Source organism: Scyliorhinus canicula, chromosome 31 (assembly GCF_902713615.1).
Source record: "Scyliorhinus canicula chromosome 31, sScyCan1.1, whole genome shotgun sequence".
Lineage (NCBI taxonomy): Eukaryota > Metazoa > Chordata > Chondrichthyes > Carcharhiniformes > Scyliorhinidae > Scyliorhinus > Scyliorhinus canicula.
In genome coordinates, this window is record NC_052176.1 from 10085369 (window position 1) to 10101303 (window position 15935).

The window sequence follows — 15935 nt, forward strand, 5'->3', positions numbered from 1 at the left end:
TTCTCGTCACCCTATTATAAGAAGTATATTGCTAAATTAGAAAGAGTGCAGAAGAGATTTACGGGGATGCTACCAGGACTTAATATTCTGAGGTGTAAGGAGAGGCTGGATAGGCTGGGACTTTTCCCCTGGAGCGTAGGAGGCATAGAGGTGATCTGATCGAGGTCTATAAAATAACGAGGAGCATAGATCAGGCAGAGAGTCAACATATGTTCCCAGATGCAAAGGCCGAAAACTAGAGGACATTGGTTGAAGGTGAGAGGGAGAGATGCCAAAGAGACCAGAGGGGATTTTGTTTCACACATTGGGTGGTGAGCTTCTGGAACGGGCAGCCAGAGGCAGTGGTAGAGGCGGTAAAATGTTTTCCTTTCAAAGACAGTTAGCTATTTATCTGAGCAGGGTGGATACAGAGGGATACAGATCAAATGTGGGCAAGTGGGACTAGCTTAGTGATAGAAATATGGCGGCATGGACAAATTGGGCCGAAGGGCGTGTTTCCTGCTGTAATAATCGATGACTCTGACTCTATGGAGGAAGTGGCCAATCACACAGATCAGGTCAAACGCAGTAACACTCTGCTGGGATTGATCTCAGCTACAGAGTGTGAGGATGTCCAGCTGAACAAAACGGAATGCCTGAAATATTTGACGGATCTGTGGTTTCTGTGACAAGAGAAATAGTTAACATTTCAGATCCTGATCTTTCATTGCAATGACCTGTTCCTCTCTCCACAGAAGCTGCCGGATCAGCTGAATATTTGCAGCATTATCTGTCTTTGTTTCAGATTTGCAGCATCGGCAGTATTTTGCTTTTGGGCCAGAGGACAATGAGTTGACTAACCTGCCCTCAGGGTTATTACACGTCTCTCTGGCTGTGATTATCGCTGATTATCCATCTTTGGGATCTTTATTAATTAATCTTTATTAAATTTGTGGAGGGTTTCTGAAATCCTGTCAGGGACCTGGAGTTAAAATACACGGAGCCCTTACTCAATCTAAATGTCGGGCAGAACAGTCTCGAGGTGCACAACGACCAGCCCAGTCTGTTTGTTCCTCTGAATACAACAGGATATAAACAGGGACAGCGGCAAACACATGTTGCATTTCATTCATAAAGTCATCGAAACATACAGCACAGAAATGGCCCTTCTGCCCATCGGATCTGTGCCGGTCAAAAACAACAACCGAACCATTCTCATCCCATTCCCCAGCACTTGGTACATAGCCTCCTGTACCCTGGGATCGCAAATGCCCATCTCAACACGTCTTAGATATTATGAGGGTCTCTGCTCCACCACCCTTTTAGGCAGCGAGTTCCAAACTCCCGCCTCCCTCGAGGTAAAGAGGTTTTCCAATAAAAGTTTTGACAAGAAACGCCTCTGCAGTCAGGAGCTGAAAAGGGAGAGATGACCCCTCTGTCACCTTGTACTCTGTGCCGCTATTAATAACGTAATGACACGGTTTGACTTATAAACTACTCTTACAACCTGCCCTGTCACCTTCAATGATTTGTACACATGTCGATCCATGTCTCGCTGTTCCTGCGCTCTTTTTTGTAAACAGACACTTTATTTTATATTGTCTACTTCTGTTCTTCGTACAAAAATAAATCACTTCATTCCTTGTCTGCTACATGTCCTCCAATTGCGCCAACCTGTCTGTGTCCTTTCGGAGTTCTACTGGAATTTCTGTAGCGCTTTTCACAACCACAGGGCGGCCCAAAACATTTACAGACAATGAAGTACATTTGAAATGTGGTCACTGTGCGAATTGCTGAACTTTTGAACAGCCTGTTGGACAACTACAGAAATCCCCATGTGGGGATGGAGTGCGACAGCCGTTGTGACTCTGTGGCGCAAAGGGTAGCGCGTTGGACTTCTCGTCGCTCTCGTGATCAGGCATTCAACGGTTGTGTGTTTTAATCCCACCAGAGTCGATTTTTAGGCGAGAAATCAGGAGTAGGTTTATCAATGTCCCCAGATAAGTGAAACTGCCGCCCCTAACTTCCTTCCAAAAGGTGGCTCCAATCACTCTCCCCTTTCCCATCAGAGCAAGGTCACAGAAGAAAACTCTTCACATTCTCAGAACAACCATTCAGGACACAAATAAAATCTTTGAAAGCTGCTGACGAGAGTCAGTCTGTTCCTTCCTCAGACAGATTGCAACCTGGGCATATACATCAGCGGACACTGCTCAGGCAACTTTCCAGAGTATTTCTGACAGGCAGCTCCAAACAAGGATGATGTGAATCTGCACCACAGAATCCTAACACCACCACGTTTGTCACAGCCGTAATGAAAAGATCATCTTGCAGCTTCAAATCAGACAAAGGAGGATTGTCACAGGCGCTCTGTCAGACTGCATGTTCCTTCAGACAGGTTTCCGACTGGACACATGGAATGAGCGGCTGTGTGAACATTAGTTGTTCAGGGGGAGATTTATCTCTTACCATACAGGAGTTCCGGTTCCATTCCCAGACATTACCCTTTCTCTTTCAGTCCAAAGATGTGCAGGTTAGGTGGATTGGCCATTATAAGTTGCCCATAGCCAACAATTAACACTTAGTGTTGGGTGGGGTTACTGGGTTATGGGGATAGGGTGGCGGTGTTGACGTTGGGTAGGGTGCTCTTTCCAAGAGCCGGTCCAGACTCGATGGGCTGAATGGCCTACTTCTGCACTGTAAATTATATGATAATCTATGATAATCCATCCTTGTCCTCTTGCAGATTTGCACTTTTCATTGTTCCATCAATGGCTGCCGCGTCTTCAGCTGTCTGAGCCTTGAGCTCTACAATTCATTCCAGAACAATCTCCAGATGTCTCTCCGCCGCCCAAGTGCAAAATGAATGAATGAAATTAGAAGCAAAAACAAACAAACGGACGGGCAGGAAACACACCAAACAAAATGCAGAGCGGTTTTCTAATCTAAAATTACTGAATTTGAAGTTGAGGACGGAATTCTGTCGGTGGCGACATAAAAGTTCAGATGTTCTTATTCGATTTCCGTTAATCTCCATTGGAACATAGATGGCCAAGGACAGAAAGGTCAGAGTGGGAGGGGTGGAGAATTGAAATGACAAGTGGCAGGAAGCTCAGAGTCAGGATTGTGGATTGAACAGAGATTTCACAAAGCGGTCACAGTCTGCAAAATACACAAATTCACCACTGGTGTTTGCAACGGAAGGCTTATGTGTAACTCCATACATCTTTCCTCACTGCCTCTGCATCTACTGTTTATCCCATTCTCAGACTGTATTCTACATGCACATATCAGTTTATTTCATTCTACCCGGTGCAATTCTCATGTTCCTTCTTTATATCTCGTCAAATCTATGTTGCAGAAAGGATGCGGGCAAATGATAGAAAAATATAAACTATTCGTCTTCCTCCGGCAGAAGAAGGCACTCCGATGGCATATTCAACATAACTGTTGCTGGTATTGGATTATATCAAGCTCTAAATAAAACAATATTTATGATTCCTATTGCGATGTTTGCAATTGAATTTTGTGCGTATCAGCGTGATAGTGCTGAATAATTGTGTGTTTGTCTCTGTCATGTCGCAATCTATTTGCATTGATCTCCTTTGTGTATAAATGTATTTTGACGTGATTGAAAAACAGAAGGAAAGACTGAGTAAAACCCTGCCCGATTAAATACGATTCAATGTTAATGCCGAGTCAGATAACGATCGGAATGCTGACACACTTTCATGTGCAGCACCAGAACTCAAAATTGCGGCAGTGTATTTTTGAGGATTGCTTTCCCAGCAGTAAGTGTCATTTTGCATAAGCCAGCATGTGTAGTCATGGCCGAGTGGTTAAGGCGATGGACTAGAAATCCATTGGGGTTTCCCCGCGCAAGTTCGAATCCTGCTGACTACGTGTCTTTCTTTTCTCGTGCAAATTCACGGAAGTTTCTTTGTTTGAGTTGTGCCTGACACGAAGTGCTGTTGAAAAAAATGTTCATGGAAAAATGTCTGACAGCAATGCCTCCCTCCGGTTCTTCACGGCCGCTGATCCCGCCGACAAATGAGCAAAGTACCTGGATGTCACCTTATTGATGAAATCGGAAACTAATGGATGAATAGAATAGGAAGCCAGCCGGCAGTGCGACCTCGGCATTGCACCCGATTCTCCGCACGTGTTGGCATCGCTGAAATGCTCCGCAGATCGCGGACAGAGAATAAAACTTGAATAGCTGCTGAATTAGTAAATAGATAATAATACTTTTTCTTGATGTCACAAGTAGGATAATATTAACACTGTAACAAAGTTAGTGGGAATAATCCGAGTCGCCACACTCCGGCGCCTGTTCGGGTTCAATGAGGGAGATTTCTGAATGTCCAATTCACCTAATAGCACGTCTTTCGTGGCTTGTGGGAGGGAACCTGAGTACCCGGCGGAAACCCACGCAGAAACGGGGAGAACTCCTCAGAGTGACCCAGTGGGAAATGAAATCCGGGATCCTGGCGTTGTGAAGCAACAGTGCTAACCACTGAGCCTCCCATTGTTGTTTCTCACAAGTCCTTGGTCGCCAGTCTTTAAGAAATTAGCTGATCTACATGTTGTCAGGAGTGGGCTGTACGGCACAGGGACTTCACCGCATGACCCACTTGTGTCTGACCACCACATTGCGTACAGTTGGGTGCATTTCGGGAAGGAGTGGCGTATTTACTGTGGTGTCTCTGACAAGTCAATAAAGTTACATGTTGTCACGTTACTAACCTTAGCTGTTTCCGATGGTAGCCAGAAGTTTGGATTGTTTGTTTTTCAAATGGAGGCGGAGAAAGTGGACCCCAGAAGTAATTTTTTAAAAACAAGAAAATATTTGCCTTCCGGTGAAGAAGATAAAACTCAGCAGACACGTGTTTAACTTGACAAACCAAAGAACAGATGAAAAATACAATCATGTTTGGCAATCTCGAAAATCTTAGCGAGAAATGTATATGTGAAACCTTTCCCAATGAGTTAGTCAGTGATTGAATAGTCTGCTGGGGCCACAGCCATTTGCTCCACAGGCCGCTGTCACGAGAGAAAGATTTAAAACGATTTAAAGAATAACATCTGCATGTAAAATCACAATCAAAAAGCAACAATGATATTAAGCTTTGACATAAGCTTTCATCCCCGTGAACAAACAAACAGGTAATTCAGCTCATTCCTGAGGAGAAAGGAATTCCCTCCCCAGGATTTTATTGAATCGATTGAGACAAAGCATTTTGTTCTAGTTGGGAGCATCAATACTTTATCCGGATCAAACATATATTGTGGATTCGTTCGGAGGCAAACAAAGTACGAAGAGGAAAGAGAATTATCGAACTAAATAACAAGGAAATACATTCTGAGAAAAGCCGTGCAATGTTTGGAAGGAAAGGCGGAATATTGAGCTGACGAGGGAAAACTTCAGCAAGATCCATTGGATTTCGGGATAAAGCAACCGCGGCAAGACTCGAATTTGCAACCCACTGATATCATCGAAGTCAGGCGCCTTATCCAACGGCGGCACGGCTTTTTCAGTTTTCATGATCCGCTGTCACCCAGATCCCAGAAAATAGAAGAGAGAACTCCAGCTGCCGAACGTGGCCATTGTCCATGAAGATAATATTCTTCACACCGTGAGCCGTGAAGATTTTTGGAGCATCAACCACAAATGTGGCTGCTCACGGACATGTGTTACCATCCTCTGCACGACAACAAGTCAAAATTAAAACTGTATCAACTGTTATAAGGATCAATGAGTAAACGCTGAGAACTCCGAGCATCATCAGTTCATCCACCAGAAAGACTCACAGATTGATTTAGTGCAAGATGTTTCTCATGTAAACCTCAAGTCACGAAAATTCACCTGAACAGCACATTGTGTTTGTGTGTCATTCCTTCATTATCAGTCTGTATGTGAGTGTGGATTAAACCCGTATATGCCCTCACAGACACTGTGATCCTCTTCTTGCGAATTCCAGAGAAACACTTAAATTACCTGAGACCCTGGTGGGCGGGGGGGAGGGGCTGGTTTGAAGAAACTGCCGCAATATGTGAGTCAGAAAGTGAACAGTGGAGTTGTCTCTGAAAAGCTCACAGGAAAGCTGTGAAAATGTGACAGAAAAGCTGTGCCTGGAGCTGTGCCCAGCAGCCAAGTAATGAGTTACATGCCTGGATATTACTTTGGTGCTCAAATCAGAGGCTAATGGATCAATAGAATGGGAAGCGATCCGGCAGTGGGGCCTCGGTACTGCAACGGATTCCTCCCACAGTCCAACCATCTGCAGGTTAGGTGAATGGGCCATGTTTAATTGCCTCTTATTTTCCAAACATTAGTTAGAGTTATGGGGTCGGCCATGCATAGGACAGGTGTGGTGCTCCTTCGGAGGTTCGGTGCAGACTTGATGGATTGAATGCCCTCATTCTGCCCGGTAGTGAATCTATGTTACCATTAATTTCCGCAGCACATTCGAAAGATTACCCCCGATATTGAGCTGGAGGAGTGGATGTCTCCTCTGATATGACAGCCTCGAATTGGAGAGCTATAAACTAGTTATCGGATATTTCCACTGATAGTGAATGACTCCGTCCCAAGGGTCTCCAATCCCCTTGCTCCTCCACGGGCTGTGCGCACATCTTTACTGACTGCCTCTGCATCCACTCTGCATAGTATTCCCAGCATGTATTCTGCATGCACATATCAATTTATTTCGTTCTATCCGATGGAATTCACATATTTTCTTTTCATATCTCCACAAATCTAAATTGCAGAATGGATGCGACAAATGATAGAAGAATGCAAACTCTTCATGATAATCTCGGAGAAGAACGCACATTTTCAACGTAGTTGTTGCAGGTATTGGATTACATCATGCTCGAAATCAAACAATATTCAGTAGAATTCTTTATTGCAGCGGGCTGTTCAGGCTGTGTTGTTAAGTACGTTCAACGCTGCGAAAGACTGCTTTTTAGTCAGTAAGGGAATCAAGGGTTAGGATGATAAGGGAGAAAAGTGGAGTTGAGGTTTTCTCACTAGGTCAGTCGTTCTCATTGGCAGCACGTTGGTTAGCACTATCGCTTCGCAGGTACAGGGTCCTAGATTCGACTCCCGGCTTGCGTCACCGCCTGCACCTTGTCCTCGTGACTTCGTGGGTTTAATCCCACAGTCCGAAGACGTGCAGGTTGGGTGAGGTTGCAGGGTAATGGGGATACAGCAGCGGTGTGAGCTTTCCAAGGGACGGTGCAGACTCGAAGGGCCGGATGTCCTCATTATGCAATGTAAATTCTAGTCTGTGTCATTGAATGGCGGAGAAAACACGTTGGGCTGAACTCCTTCTGCTCTTTTGTCTTCTGGCCTTATACAATAAGACGTCATACAACACCAGGTTAAAATCCAACATGTTTGTTTCAAACACTAACTTTCGGAGCACTGCTCCTTCCTCAGGTGAATGAAGAGGTATGTTCCAGAAACATATATATAGACAAATTCAAAGATGTCAGACAATGCTTAGAATGCGAGCATTAGCAGGTGATTAAATCTTTACAGATCCGAAGATGGGTGTAACCCCAGGTTAAAGAGGTGTGAATTGTCTCAAGCCAGGACAGTTGGTAGGATGTTGCAAGCCCAGGCCTGATGGTGGGGGATGAATGTAATGCGACTTGAATCCCAGGTCCCGGGTGAGGCATCACTCATGTGTGTGGAACTTGGCTATAAGTTTCTGCTCGGCGATTCTGCGTTGTCGCGCGTCCTGAAGGCCGCTTTGGAGAATACTCACTCGGAGATGAGAAGCTGAATGCCCCTGACTGCTGAAGTTCCCCGACTGGAAGGGAACATTCCTGCCTTGTGATTGTCGCGCGATATCCGTTCATTCGTTGTTGGAGCATCTGCATGGCCTCGCCAATGTACCACGCTTCGGGGAGTGACTAGCATCACCTTCGTAGAACGACGTTCGGGGCGGCAGTTTCACCTCTCTGGGAACATTGATCAACCTGTTACTGATTTCTTCAAACGTTGCCTCAAGTCCGACGCCGAATACAGTCAACCACGAGCAGAGTGGCGCAGCGGAAGCGTTCTGGGCGCTTAACCAGTAGCACCCTCTGCTATTTATATTAACACTCACACCAAAAGCAAACAAACCGCTATCACCCAGCAGCACATCTGCCTTTTTCATTATTAGTATCAAAGTTTTTCTTTCAGTCTCATCCGCCCTTTGACACCTTTTCTTCAGCTCCCCACAGGACAGTCGAGGTGACTAAGTTGGCTTGTCCCGGAACACGCTTCTGCCGCTTCTACTGGATGAATGTTCTCCTGTTTGGACACTGGAGGGGTTCTTCGGCTACTTGTATGTGAAAGCAACAACGGAACCAAATTTGGAGAGAGATACTAGTCGCCAGAATGCAAATCTCCAATTGGAACCTTAACGCAGCTCATATCTTAGACTCTCAATTTCTTCGTGTGAGGAACAGGTAGAGCGGGAATTCGGTCCTTGTTGATTGGAGCAAACTGATGCAGCAATGAGAAGCTCCTTAACCTCCAGCGGCTTGGACAAGGATGGCACTCAGATACACGACTGTGGCTGGGGTTCAAAAGTAGGAAAAGCGTATCTTGTTTGAAATGAAATGAAGATGAATATAGAATTTAATTCGATTTGTGCACGGATAATAACTTCAACTGCGACGCATCAGGATAGCCGAGCGGTCTAAGGCGCTGCATTCAGGTCGTAGTCTCATCTGGAGACGTGTGTTCAATCCCACTCCTGATATTAACCTTTGCTCCACGAGGTTAAATTTCTCCAGCAAGATTTTCAACCTGAGGAAGATCCAATATCTCCCTTTCAATGGCAAAGCGTTGGTCTCAGGACATGAGATTCCTGCTTAAATACGCACATCAAGACCCCACAGACAAAGGCGCAGTTAATGACTCGGTGATCTGCTTCAGTGACTCTGGGGCAGCACGGTAGCATTTTGGACAGCACAAATGCATCGCAGCTCGAGGGTTCTAGGTTCGATTCCGGCTTCGGTCGCTGTTTGTACAGAGTCTGCACACCCTTTCAGTGTGTTCGTGGTTTTGCACCGGTTTTCCCCCACAGTCCAAAGATGTGCAGGTTAGGTGGATTGGCCATGATAAATTGCCCTTAGTGTCCAAAATTGCTCTTAGTGTTGGGTGGGGTTGCTGGGTTATGGGGATATTGTCGCGTGTACCGAGGTACAGTGAAAAGTATTTTTCTGCAAGCAGCTCAACAGATCAGGGAAGAAAAGGGAATTACACAAAATTCAAGAAAATACATAATAGGGGAACACGAGATATACAATGTAACTACATAAGCAGTGGCATCGGATGAAGTGTATAGGGTGCAGAGTAAATGAGGTCAGTCAATAAGAGAGTCATTTAGGAGTCTGCTGACTGTGGGGAAGAACCTGTTTTTGAGTCTGTTTGTGCGTGTTCTCAGAGTTCTGTATCTCCTGCCCGATGGAATAAGTTGGAAAAGTAAGTTAGCCAGGTGGGAGGGATCCTTGATTATGCTGCCCGCTTTCCCCCGGCAGTGGGAGGTGTAGATAGCGTCTATGGATGGGAGGCAGGTTTGTGTGATGGACTGGGCAGTATTCACGACTCTCTGAAGTTCCTTCCGGTCCTGGGCCGAGCAGTTGCCATACCAGGCTGCGATGCAGCCCAATAGGATGCTTTCTACAGTGCATCTGTAAAAGTTGGTAAGGGTTAATGTGGACATGCCGAATTTCCTTAGTTTCCTGAGGAAGTAGAGGCGCTGTTGTGCTTTCTTGGTGATAGCGTCGACGTGAGTGGACCAGGACAGATTTTTGGTGATGTGCACCCCTAGGAATTTGAAACTGCTAACCATCTCCATCTCGGCCCCGTTGATGCTGACAGGGGTGTGTACAGTACTTTGCTTCCTGAAGTCGATGAAAAGCTCTTTAGTTTTGCTGGCATTGAGGGAGAGATTGTTGTCGTTACACCACTCCACTACGTTATCTATCTCCCTCCTCTATTCTGAGTCGTCGTTATTCGTGATCCGGCCCAATATGGTCGTATCGTCAGCAAACTTGTAGATGGAGTTGGAACCAAGTTTTGCCACACAGTCATGTGTGTACATGGAGTAGAGTAGGGGGCTAAGTACGCGGCCATGCGGGGTACCGGTATTGAGGACTTGTTGTAAATAGTCTGGCTGGTTGGGTTGTTCACATCCGTCCGAGAGTGGAAGTTGGGAACTCGGTTTCTGTTGTGATTTGTTGCTCGACATAGCTTTATTTCCTTATTGGCCCCCTGTGAGATATTCCTGGATATCTTTATGTATCCATATTGCCCCTCTGTGGGGTACTATTGGATAAGGTTTCTTGTCCAGCTGTGGCAAACGGTCACCTGGACGTGGAACCTTAGCTCTTTTCTCTCCCTACAGATGCTGTCACACCTGCTGAGACTTTATAGCATTTTCTCTGTGGTTCTCTATTTGTGATCTTTAAAATATTTTGATGTGTCATGTTGTCTCCTTCATTCCAGGGACTAATGTCGGGATGAGACTGCAAGAAAGATTCTGATAGGTATTTGCTGCAATGCAAAGCGTTATGTTTGCTTTTGGTGTGAGGGAGAATGTAAATAGCAGAGAATTGCTTCGATTTCTCGACCTCGGGGGAATGGCCCAGCACGCTTCCGCTGCGGCACCCTGCTCCTTAAACCAGGAACTGCGACATTACTGCCCTGCGGTAGCCAGAAAACTATTCACTTCCACATTTTTTCTTTCAACAAGAGCACACGTTTGAGCACATTGATTCTGGTGAGCACAGTTCTCATATTTTACTTTCGTGCTCAATGGTTGTTCTGTGAATGTGATGTGATTTCTTCTGTGACGTTGTTCTGATGGGAAAGTGGGGAGTGACTGGAATCACCTTCATAGAAGGAAGTTCGAGGCGGCAGTTTCACTTCTCTGGGAACATTGATCAACCTGTTACTGATTTCTTCAAACTTTGCCTCAAGTCCGACACCGGAAAGTGAACCAGGGTCAGTGTGGCCCAGCGGAAGCGTGCTGGGCCCATTACCCAGTAGCATCCTCTGCTACTTATTTTCACACTCACACCAAAAGCAAACAAACCGCTATCACCCAGCAGCACATCTGCCTTTTTCATTATCAGTATCAAAGTTTTTCTTTCAGTCTCATCCGCCCTTTGACATCTGTTCTTCAGCTCCCCACAGGACAGTCGAGGTGACTAAGTTGACTTGTCCCGGAACACGCTTCAGCCACTTCTACTGGATGAATGTTCTCCTGTTTGGACACTGGAGGGGTTCTTCGGCTACTTGCCTGTGAAAGCAACAACGGAAGCAAATTTGGAGAGAGATTCTAGTCGCCAGAATGCAAATCTCCAATTGGAACCTTGACGCCGGTCATATCTTATACTCTCAATATCTTCGTGTGAGGAACAGGTAGAGCGGGAATTCGGTCCTTGTTGATTGGAGCAAACTGATCAATGCAGCAATGAGAAGCTCCTTAACCTCCAGCGGCTAGGACAAGGATGGCACGCAGATACACGACTGTGGCTGGGGTTCAAAAGTAGGAAAAGCGTATCTTGTTTGAAATGAAATGAAGATGAATATAGAATTTAATTCGATTTGTGCACGGATATTAACTTCAAGGGCGATGCAGCAGGATGGCCGAGCGGTCTAAGGCGCTGCGTTGAGGTCGTGGTCTCATCTGGAGACGTGTGTTCGAATCCCAGTACTGATATTAACCTTTGCTCCACGAGGTTAAATTTCTCCAGCAAGATTTTCAACCTGAGGAAGATCCAATATCTCCCTTTCAATGGCAAAGCGTTGGTCTCAGGACATGAGATTCCTGCTTAAATACACACATCAAGACCCCACAGACAAAGGCCCAGTTAATGACTCGGTGATCTGCTTCAGTGACTTTGGGGCAGCACGGTAGCATTATGGACAGCACTAAATGCTTCACAGCTCGAGGTTTCTAGGTTCGATTCCGGCTTCGGTCGCTGTTTGCACGGAGTCTGCACATCCTTTCAGTGTGTGTGTGGGTTTGCTCCGGTTTTCTCCCACAGTCCAAAGATATGCAGGTTAGGTGGATTGGCCATGATAAATTGCCCTAATTGTCCAAAATTGCTCTTCATGTTGGGTGGGGTTGCTGGGTTATGGGGATATTATCGCGTGTACCGAGGTACAGAGAAAAGTATTTTCTGCAAGCACCTCAACTGATCAGGGAAGAAAAGGGAATTACACAAAATTCAAGAAAATACATAATAGGGGAACACGAGATATACAATGTAACTACATAAGCAGTGGCATTGGATGAAGCGTATAGGGTGCAGTGTAAATGAGGTTAGTCAATAAGAGGGTCATTTAGGAGTCTGCTGACTGTGGGGAATAACCTGTTTTTGAAACTGTTTGTGCGTGTTCTCAGAGTTCTGTATCTCCTGCCCGATGGAATAAGTTGGAAAAGTAAGTTAGCCGGGTGGGAGGGATCCTTGATTATGCTGCCCGCTTTCCCCCGGCAGTGGGAGGTGTAGATAGAGTCCATGGATGTGAGGCAGGTTTGTGTGATGGACTGGGCGGTATTCACGACTCTCTGAAGTTCCTTGCGGTCCTGGGCCGAGCAGTTGCCATACCAGGCTGCGATGCAGCCCAAAAGGATGCTTTCTACAGTGCATCTGTAAAAGTTGGTAAGGGTTAATGTGGACATGCCGAATTTCCTTTGTTTCCTGAGGAAGTATAGGCGCTGTTGTGCTTTCTTGGTGATAGCGTCGACGTGAGTGGACCAGGACAGATTTTTGGTGATGTGCACCCCTAGGAATTTGAAACTGCTAACCATCTCCACCTCGGCCCCGTTGATGCTGACAGGGGTGTGTACAGTACTTTGCTTCCTGAAGTCGATGAAAAGCTCTTTAGTTTTGCTGGCATTGAGGGAGAGATTGTTGTCGTTACACCACTCCACTAGGTTATCTATCTCCCTCCTCTATTCTGACTCGTCGTTATTCGAGATCCGGACCACTATGGTCGTATTGTCAGCAAACTTGTAGATGGAGTTGGAACCAAGTTTTGCCACGCAGTCGTGTGTGTACATGGAGTAGAGTAGGGGGCTAAGTACGCGGCCACGCCGGGTACCAATATTGAGGACTTGTTGTAAATAGTCTGGCTGGTTGGATTGTTCACATCCGTCCGAGAGTGGAAGTTGGGAAATCGGTTTCTGTTGTAATTTGTTGCTCGACATAGCTTTAATTCCTTATTGGCCCCCTGTGAGATATTCCTGGATATCTTTATAAGACCATGAGACCATAAGACATAGGAGTGGAGGTAAAGCCATTCGGCCCATCGAGTCCACTCCACCATTCAATCATGGTTGATTTCAACTCCATTTACCCGCTCTCTCCCCATAGCCCTTAATTCCTCGAGAAATCAAGAATTTATCAATTTCTGTCTTGAAGACACTCAATGTCCCGGCCTCCACCACCCTCTGTGGAAATGATTTCCACAGACCTACCACTCTCTGGCTGAAGAAATTTCTCCTCATCTCTGTTCTAAAGTGACTCCCTTTTATTCTAAGGCTGTGCCCCCGCGTCCTAGTCTCCCCTGCTAATGGAAACAACTTCCCTACGTCCATCCTATCCAAGCCATTCATTATCTTGTACGTTTCTATTAGATCTCCCCTCAACCTCCTAAACTCCAATGAATATAATCCCACGATCCTCAGACGTTCATCGTATGTTAGGCCTACCATTCCTGGGATCATCCGTGTGAATCTCCGCTGGACCTGCTCCAGTGCCAGTATGTCCTTCCTGAGGTATGGGGCCCAAAATTGCTCACAGTATTCTAAATGGGGCCTAACTAGTGCTTTATAAAGCCTCAGAAGTACATCCCTGCTTTTATATTCCAAGCCTCTTGAGATAAATGACAACATTACATTTGCTTTCTTAATTACGGACTCAACCTGCAAGTTTACCTTTAGAGAATCCTGGACTAGGACTCCCAAGTCCCTTTGCACTTTAGCATTATGAATTTTGTCACCGTTTAGAAAATAGTCCATACCTCTATTCTTTTTTCTAAAGTGCAAGACCTCGCACTTGCCCACGTTGAATTTCATCAGCCACTTCTTGGACCATTCTCCTAAACTGTCTAAATCTTTCTGCAGCCTCCCCACCTCCTCAATACTACCTGCCCCTCCACCTATCTTTGTATCATCGGCAAACTTGGCCAGAATGCCCCCAGTCCCGTCATCTAGATCGTTAATATATAAAGAGAACAGCTGTGGCCCCAACACTGAACCCTGCGGGACACCACTTGTCACCGGTTGTCATTCCGAAAAAGAACCTTTTATCCCAACTCTCTGCCTTCTGTCTGACAGCCAATCGTCAATCCATGTTAGTACCTTGCCTCGAATACCATGGGCCCTTATTTTACTCAGGATTCTCCCGTGAGGCACCTTGTCAAAGGCCTTTTGGAAGTCAAGATAGATAACATCCATTGGCTCTCCTTGGTCTAACCTATTTGTTAACTCTTCAAAGAACTCTAACAGGTTTGTCAGGCACGACCTCCCCTTACTAAATCCATGCTGACTTGTCCTAATCCGACCCTGCACTTCCAAGAATTTAGAAATCTCATCCTTAACGATGGATTCTAGAAATTTGCCAACAACCGAGGTTAGGCTAATTGGCCTATAATTTTCCATCTTTTTTCTTGTTCCCTTCTTGAACAGGGGGGTTACAACAGCGATTTTCCAATCCTCTGGGACTTTCCCTGATTCCAGTGACTTTTGAAAGATCATAACTAACGCCTCCACTATTTCTTCAGCTATCTCCTTTAGAACTCTAGGATGTAGCCCATCTGGGCCCGGAGATTTATCAATTTTCAGACCTTTTAGTTTCTCTAGCACCTTCTCCTTTGTGATGGCAACCATATTCAACTCTGCCCCCTGACTTTCCTGAATTGTTGGGATATTACTCATGTCTTCTACTGTGAAGACTGACGCAAAGTACTTATTAAGTTCCTCAGCTATTTCCTTGTCTCCCATCACTAGATTACCAGTGTCATTTTGGAGCGGCCCATATGTATCCATATTGCCCCTCTGTGGGGTACTACTTGATAAGGTTTCTTGTCCAGCTTTGGCAAAGGGTCACCTGGACGCGAAACCTTAGCTCTTTTCTCTCCCTACAGATGCTGTCACACCTGCTGAGACTTTATAACATTTTCTCTGTGGCTCTCTATTTGTGATCTTTAAAATGTTTTGATGTGTCATGTTGTCTCCTTCATTCCAGGGACTAATGTCGGGATGAGACTGCAAGGATGATTCAGATAGGTATTTGCTGCAATGCAAAGCGTTATGTTTGCTTTTGGTGTGAGGGAGAATATAAAGAGCAGAGAATTGCCTCGATTCGTCGACCTCGGTGTCACGGCCCAGCACGCTTCCGCTGCGGCACTCTGCTCCTTAAACCAGGAGCTACGACATTACTGCCCTGCGGTAGCCAGACAACTCCTTCCACACTTTTTTCTTTCAACAAGAACACACGTTTGAGCAGACTGATTCTGGTCAGCACAGTTCACATATTTTACTTTCGTGCTGAATGGTTGTTCTGTGAAGGTGATGTGATTTCTTCTGTGACGTTGTTCTGATGGGAAACTGGGGAGTGACTGGAATCACCTTCATAGAAGGAAGTTCGAGGCAGCAGTTTCACTTCTCTGGGAACATTGATCAACCTGTTACTGATTTCTTCAACTTTGCCTCAAGTCCGACACCGGAAAGTGAACCAGGAGCAGAGTGGCCCAGCGGAAGCGTGCTGGGCCCATTACCCAGAACCATCCTCTGCTATTTATTTTCTCACTCACACCAAATGCAAACAAGTCGCTATCACCCAGCAGCACATCTGCCTTTTTCCTTATTAGCATCAGTTCTGCTTTCAGTCTGATCCGCCCTTTGACACCTGTTTCTTCAGCTACCCACAGTACA

At 45.7% G+C, this 15935-nt stretch overlaps 1 protein-coding gene and 1 non-coding gene across 7 annotated transcripts in view; one reads left to right on the forward strand and one right to left on the reverse strand.

The window, feature by feature from the left end:
- The window catches only part of LOC119959009, a 478444-nt gene that overhangs the window by 413336 nt on the left and 49173 nt on the right, over positions 1-15935 (reverse strand). The window lies entirely within an intron of this gene.
- Positions 3801-3882, forward strand: trnas-aga. The gene has a single exon. It is a non-coding gene; the product is annotated as a tRNA-Ser (tRNA).